The following is an 8,544-nucleotide window of genomic DNA, read 5'->3' on the forward strand; positions in this document are numbered from 1 at the left end:
TCAGTGATCTCATACCGATACTTTACAAGTCTTGCGGGGAGCAGACACGACACCGGCAGCGCCATCTTGGAAAGGTCAACCAGATCTTCTGCTTCTTTTGGCTGCTCCTGATTAGGGGCCGCCACAGCGGATCTTTCGTCTCCATTGCTCCCTGTCTTCCACATCCTTCTCTACCACTTTCATGTCCTCTCTAGGGTTGCCACCTGTGTCTGAAAATCCTGGACATTTCGACCATCCAATCGACCTTTTTGCTTGTAAGCAACGGCGCCCTTCGCACATCTAACCCAAGACAAAAATCGCCCTTCTATGCTGAAATTGTATTGCTCTAATTAGTAAAAATGACGCTTTTGCTAGTTATTTGTTTAGTTAATTGCTTTACATAATATAGCAGGTCTTCATTATTTTGGTTTATTTCCAACAGTTTTTGGTTGTGGACACCTGGGGGCAGTAGTGAGCACAGGTAAAAGGGGAATACATAATTAAGTTCTGTTTGTTTGCTTATGTGGAATAAAAATAAATAATCTAATTTTTCATTGTATCTAAGAATACCTGAATGTAACAATGTAAGGTGTAGTGTCCAACAGCTTACCTGATTGCTTAGAGTGTGGTTTGTGCTTGCCTGTGCCTCTGCTGCTTGCTGCTCTTGGCTAAACAAATACATAGGAGGACATGTAACTGATATAACTGGGCACGTACAGTACATACAGGAGTAGGCAGATAAGACTGTTTGTATTTCATTTAATTCACCAAAACCTTACCTAATCTTCCATTTATATTTGGTGTTTTTCTTTGCTGCTGCTATGAGTCCTGGCTGATTTTCAGTGAATGTCTTGAACTCAGTACAGGACAACTGAAAGTTTAGCCTGACTTGAAGCTCAGCCTTCACCATTGCAACAGAGAGTCTGTTTCTTTTATCAGTCCAAGCATCCTCCATTGCCCCTTTTCCACCAAAGCAGTTCCAGGGCTGGTTCGGGGCCAGTGCTTAGTTTGGAACCGGGTTTTCTGTTTCCACTGACAAAGAACTGGCTCTGGGGCCAGAAAAACCGGTTCCAGGCTAGCACCAACTCTCTGCTGGGCCAGAGGAAAGAACTGCTTATGTCAGCGGGGGGGCGGAGTTGTTAAGACCAACAACAATAACAAGACCGCAAAAGATCGCCATTTTTAAGCGACGAGAAGCAGCAGCTGTACAAACGTGAAGTCATCCATTATTATTATTGTTGTTGCTGCTGCTGCTTCCGTGTTGTTTTTGCTTCGATATTTGCGCCAAGGTTTATGTAAACGTAGCGACGTAACTGACGTATACAGCGACGTAAGTGACGTATACAGCGACGTAATGACGTATTCAGCAACGTAATGACGTGGCTCCGCTTAGCACAGCGAGCTATGGAAAAGCAAACTGGTTCTCAGCTGGCTCGCAAGTTGAAATACACATTTTGCCCATCATGTACAAAAAACCGGGACATTCAGTGTCCCGGATTTTTTTTTCCGGGACAGACCATGAAAATCCGGGACAATCAGGAAAAACCGGGACAGGTGGCAACACTAGTCCTCTCTCACCACATCCATGTATCTCCTCTTTGGCCTTCCTCGTTTTCGTGTGCCTGGCAGCTCCATCCTCAACATTCTCCTTCCAACATGCTCTGCATCTCTTCTCAGGATGTGCCCATACCATCTCAGACTTAGACAAAACTTTATTCATCCCCGAAGGGCAATTAGAAAGGCGAAGAGCGGTACATTAAAGGAGCAAGAAAATAAAATCACAAAAAGAATAAAATCACAAAAATGGGTGGGCAAAAAAAAAAAAGGCAGCAGATAAAATATGGCAAATAAATAAAATGACGCGTGGATAAAATTAAAACGACAATATGATTAGAGCGACATTGTAGTTAAAGTGACAAGGTGATATTGTAATATTGCACATCAGGACATGTGATATTGCACTAGAATATTGTACAGAAGACTCAAGTTATTGTAACTGTCTATGACTTCTTAAGGCCAATTTATGCTGACAACGCAGTCCTCGCAGACGGTGTCGCAGATAGCGTCTGCATAGCCCCCCCCACCTTCGCAGACGCTCTGCACGCACCTCCCAAAAATTGTGACCACCGCAGAAGCCTCGCAGACAGCGTCGCAGACAAGAGGGCTCTGATTGGTTCACTCTACATCCGCTGTACACGCACTTCCACTTCCCTACTTTCCCGGTTTGGTTTGTTTTCACTACCGCCATTTTTAAAAACACGAGCGAAGATGGAGCAGCACGAAGAGCGGTTGATCGAGGAAGTGAGGAAGTACGTACATCTATACGACTCCAGTTCTAGTCAAGTAACCGGAGGATAAACACTCCACTAACCACACCCACCAACTACTCCTAGCGATTTCGCGACTTTGCGCCCCCTTGCGTTGTAGCGGTGAATAACATCGCGCACGCCTATTACTCCCCGCTCAATGATAAATTACAACTGTCTGCGAAAAGCTATCTGCGAAAGCCTTGTTGCAAGAGCATGCAGAGGCCTTTAGAGTTCAGGAGGAGAATAACACTTGGAACAAAGGTTGCTCTCCTCCTCTGGGTCTTACAGGCCGGACAGCGGAACCTGCGACCAGATGGCAGCTGCTCAAATGCCAGGAACAAAGCATGAGTCGAGTCCTTAAGAATTCGACGAGCCAGGCCGCTAGCCTGCTGCTCGTACACAGTATTCAGGTGGCGAGCAGGAAGTCCAATAATCTTAGAACACACCTTGACAATATTATGCAGGCGGTTCCTATCCTGTACAGTAATGGAGTAATACCAACAGCATATAGAAAAAGCTAAAACACTTTCAATGAATGTATAATAGAATGTCAACAAGATGTTCTGACTGACAGAAAAAGAGTTCAGTTTTCTTAGTACCGTAGGTACATCCTCTGGTGGCACTTCCTCAGGATCCCTTCTGTGTTGGAAGAGAACCTCAGTTGGCAGTCCAGAATGGTTCCCAGGTATTTATATTCCTCAACTGTCTCGACCGGAAAACCGTGGACCATAGTGGTGACAGCCGCCGCCAGTTACCTTTGGCTGCTGGAGGAGGTCACCACCATCTCCTTAGTTTCATCTGTCTTAGCTTAATTCCCAAGCTCTCCACATGTGCTGTCCCTCTGATGTGCTCATTCCTTATCCTGTCCAACCTTAACATCCTCAACTCTGCCACCTTTGTCTTCGTTAAGGGTACGGTCTCCAATCCATACGGTACATCACAGCTGGTCTCACTACTGTCTTATACATCTTACCTTTCACTTTTGCTGGGACTTTCCGATCACAAATGACTCCCGAAATCCTTCTCCAACTGCTCCACCCTGCCTGCACTCTCTTTCTCACCTCACGATCGCAGCCCCACTGCACAGTCGACCCCAGGTACTTGAATTCACCAACTTTCTTTCCGTCTACTCCTTGCATCAGCACTACACTCTCATCCCCATTCTCATTGATGCACATGTATTCTGTTTTGCTACTGCTCACCTTCATTCCTCGTCGTTCCAATGCATACCTCCATCTCTCCAAACCCAGCTCAACCTCCTTTCTACTTTCACCACATGTCACAATATCATCCGCAAACATCATGTTCCATGGTGACTCTTGCCTCACTTCGTCCGTCAAGCTATCCATCACGATGGCAAACAAGAAAGGACTCAAAGCAGATCCTTGATGGAGTCCCACCTTCACCTTGAACCATTCAGTCGTTCCAACTGCACACCTCACTGCTGTTTCACTGTTCTCATACATGTCTTGCACCACTCTAATATACTTCTCACTCACTCCACACTTTCTCATACAGTACCATAACTCATCTCTCGGCACTCTATCGTATGCCTTCTCCAGGTCTACACAATGTAGCTTTCTCTGGGCTTCTCTGTACTTCTCCAGTAACGTTCTTAAAGCAAAAATTGCATCCGCCATGCTCTTCCTTGGCATAAACCCGTATTGCTGTTCACAGATTGCTACCTCTCTTCTCAATCTCATCTCCAATACCCTTTCCCATAACCTCATGGTGTGGCTCATCAATTTTATTCCTCTGTAATTACTGCAGCTCTGTACTTCTCCCTTATTCTTGTATATTGGGACTAGCACACTCTTTCTCCATTCATTTGGCATTTTCTCATTCTCTAGGATCTTATTAAACAATCTCGTGAGGAACTCCACAGCCATCTCACCCAAACATCTCCAAGCCTCAATTGGGATACCATCTGGTCTGACTGCTTTCCCATCGCAAACCTTAACATCCTCAACTCCGCCATCTCCAATTTTGCCTCCTGTCTCTTCGTTAAGGGTACGGTCTCCAATCCATACATCACAGCTGATCTCACTACTGTCTTATACATCTGATCGGATGCACGTCAACCAGATTTTTGAATTTTTATTTTTAATGGAAGTAAATTATGCCAAGGAAGAGCACGTCGGATATAATTTTTGCTTTAAGAATGTTAATGGAGAAGTACAGGGAAGGCCAGAGAAAGCTACAGTGTGTGTTTGTAGACCTGGAGAAGGCACACGATAGAGTGCCGAGAGATGAGTTATGGTATTGTATGAGAAAGAGTGGAGTGAATGAGAAGTATATTAGAGCGGTGCAAGACATGTATGAGAACAGTGAAACAGCAGTGAGGTGTGCAGTTGGAACGACTGAATGGTTCAAGGTGAAGGTGGGACTCCATCAAGGATCTGCTTTGAGTCCTTTCTTGTTTGCCATAGTGATGGATAGCTTGACGGACGAAGTGAGGCAAGAGTCGCCATGGAACATGATGTTTGCGGATGATGTTGTGATATGTGGTGAAAGTAGAAAGGAGGTTGAGTTGGGTTTGGAGAGATGGAGGTATGCATTGGAACGAAGAGGAATGAAGGTGAGCCGTAGCAAAACGGAATACATGTGCATCAATGAGAATGGGGATGAGAGTGTAGTGCTGATGCAAGGAGTAGATGGAAAGAAAGTTGGTGAATTCAAGTACCTGGGGTCAACTGTGCAGGAAAATGGGGGCTGCGATCGTGAGGTGAGAAAGAGAGTGCAGGCAGGGTGGAGCAGTTGGAGAAGGATTTCGGGAGTCATTTGTGATAGGAAAGTCCCAGCAAAAGTGAAAGGTAAGATGTATAAGGGGCTCATTTCACCGAGTACGATCTGGAAAAATCACGCGGGACTATGATCGCAGCTATGTTTTTCTGTAGTCACAGGCAAAATCCGTGCGACCTAAACCCATTATTTTCTGTGTACGCTCTATGTTCGATGTTACCTTGTTCGACCTTCGATGTGTACGCTTTACCTGCGTCCTATACGCTCTGTAGACGCTTTACATACGCTCTACTTGCGTCTATCCACTCGATCTGATGCGATCTTAACACGACCAAGGCTCGTTCTGTTCGACCAATCTGTGACATAGCATCGATCTCTCGGCGATCTATCCTCGCAAGTGCGCGACCTCGGCCGATCAAGGCTCAATCTTGGCCGATCTAGCTACATACGAGTTGCAACGTACCCTTGATTAATACGATTTAGCCTGTGATATAAACGTTCTAGCCTCGCTCTGTACGCTCAATTCTCGATCTTTTCTAGACAGATTCTCACCTGAGCTACGCGCAAATTTGTCACGGTCGCCCGGATTTGCGTGTGACCCACTGCAACCGTATAAAAAGGCCCGGCGATCGGTGGCCGACCATCAGTTTTTGACCAGCCTCCGAAGGGACAACATGGACCCAATCGCTCTGCATCATGCTATGTTATTACAGCACCGTCAGGGGTGAAAGTAACTTTATTTCTTGCCGGTACTATTATTTTGAGTCATAGTGCACGCGCACAGCGCGCGCCAGAAAATACACCTAATTATTTATTATTGTCTACTTATCAAGCATTCACTAGGACTTCTTATCACTCAGTAGTACTAGTACTTTTTTATCACACTATCACTCTTTCATCCACCTGTATCAGTTTTTGATTATAAGTAAATTGCAAACACATCATTTCAACAACACGATTTAATAAAAAATTTTTTAGCTGAACAGTTGAAAACTAACTTTTCATTTTGGACATTGGACACAGAACAGTGTAACAGAACAGAAAAGTGAAAGTTTTTAGGTAAAACACTTAAAATAAATTCCAAAGAGGCTTGAACGTTTGAGAAAGTGTGTGTGTTCTACAGTAAGTGCGTGTGTTCTCAGTGCGCGTGCCATGCATTGGTAGCCTAGTTCCTCTGCTCGCTCCAGCCAGACAGTAATCTCGAATCTTTGCCCCAACTTCCACTCGATTTACGAATTCTGATCAAAGTAATTTGTAAATAGTCTATCATGAAACATTAACATGTTTCTTTATATGCCTTTTTATTTGGGAGACTTTGCAACTAACGTCTGTCTGCTAAAACACTTTGATTACCAGCTATTACCACGTTATAGCACAAGATCTGGTTAAGCCGTACGCGCGCTGTACGGCTTAATTTTTTTTTTTAGTTTTTAAATTTTTTTTGCAGAGACAGTATATTTTTCTTTCCGGTATGGCCAAATCTTTTAGTGGTACGCCGGACCGGCCAGGACCGGCTTACTTTCACCCCTGAGCACCGTGCCCTGCAATTGTAGCAAGACTTTCTGGTTATGCTTAATGCGCCCTATTTATGCGCCCTATTTATATGACATTTAGTACGCGTAGCTTTAATAGAATTAGGCGAAGGTACAGTAGGTCGCAACTTAACCTCCTAAGGCCCAAGCTGTTTTTTTACATGCATTTTTTATTTCTCTTTGCTCTTTGGGCTTATTAGAACCTGATTAGAATAAAAACTAAGCATCATCTTTTGATAAGATGTACTTTTAGAGAAAAAGTATGTCCACATATGTGGATTCTTGTTCCGAATTTCCATCAAGTGCTGTCCACGCATGTGACCGCTAAGCCCTAGGAGGTTAAGCGATGGTCAATCTTTTTTGGTTGAAGAAGGTTGCACCTTAATCCTCTTTAGAATCCAATCGTGCCCATGGGAAGAATAGGGAGCGTACGGGTCTAGGGAAGGTCTGGGACAGGTTGCGTGGAGCGAGGCTTGATCGCAAAAGAGTGAAGCTAGATCGCATGGATCGAGTGAGTGTCGAGGACGGGCCGAGCAGCACAACCATGCGCGCAATCAGTTCTCGCTCGAGAAGACTGAGCATCGCTCATCCCCGTTCTAGCCTCGATTGTCTCTCGACCAATGCGTCCTTTCCTCGACCTTGTTCGCTCTTTCGACGCTCTCTGTGCGACTTTTAGGTCGAGGCTCAGTTTTTTGACATGTCAAAAAAACGAGCTACGATCTCTTTGTCGGGGAGACCATTCCTCGACCACGTACAACCACGGAAGACCAAGGCGTGACCAACCCTCAGTCAACCGTCGACTGTGTACGACTTGCGGCGACCAAGCCACGCTCTGAGATCGCAGCTCGGTCTTCCGGGAAGATTTCTCGGTGAAATGACCCCCTTAAGGCGACTATGGCCGACAGGCAGGCCTGGACAAAGATATCTATGCAAGTCACCGTCCTGCCAGATGTCAGATGATGATGAAGCCACAAGAAAAAATCTGTAACATGAACTGTCCCAACTCTCCCCATGTGGCCATTTTGAAAAAAAAATCCTGAAATGTTTTTCCCCAGAATTTAAGTTTAATAATCAATACTAAAGTGGCAGCTCCAATTATCGACAGTCCATAATTATCAACACCTTTTCAGATCAATAAAAAACAATTTTACAAAGGTGAGTTTCAGTTATTATTGGTTAGTTAATCAACCGGAAGACCCGCCTCGCCTTTTGATCTTGTCGTCTGATGACGCAGCTCGTTACCTGCGATGGAATTTTTTTAGCACGATCAGCAATTTGATGATAACCTGGACGTTATCATTGCAGGTGAGCATGGTGGAAAGATCATGGACATGTTTTTACTGATCAAATTCACCGATATTTCATGATCTCCTCGTTGAAACCTACTTTGTTGGTTACTCTTTCAGTTGACAGCCGCCTTTTTGTATCTAAACGCGCATTTGAGAGTCACGTGAGGTGTCAATAATAGTGATCACTTTCACCGGTGTCCACCATTATCGACACCCTGTGGAATTAAGGGACATTTACAACTGTTATGGATCGATCTTTGTATAACATTGTTGAAGTAGATGAAGTACTTTAAAAAGATAAAAGTGCTGTGATTTATAATAATTTTTTTTATAATAATTTTTCTCTGATTCATAACAGAATGGAATGTTTATAGAGTATTTGGAATCCGATTACAATAAATAGAATTAGAGCAGAATTAAACTCCTAGCATATGAACAATTACATGCTTGAAATATACAGATTTTTCGATTCCATTCAGAATTTTTTTTTTGTAGTTTGTTGTAAATATCTACCAGGAATGACATATGACCTTTGACCTGGATGTTCATGTGGTTACAATCTCAGTTGCCTGTTGATGTTTATTAGTAAACTACAAAACTAGAAATTAATACAAACAACAACGAATGATTAACAAAATGTGATCTATGAAAACACTTAGAAAGTGGGTAGAAAGTGAAACAAAAAGATTTTCT

The sequence above is a fragment of the Neoarius graeffei genome, chromosome 17 (assembly GCF_027579695.1).
Source record: "Neoarius graeffei isolate fNeoGra1 chromosome 17, fNeoGra1.pri, whole genome shotgun sequence".
Classification (NCBI taxonomy): domain Eukaryota; kingdom Metazoa; phylum Chordata; class Actinopteri; order Siluriformes; family Ariidae; genus Neoarius; species Neoarius graeffei.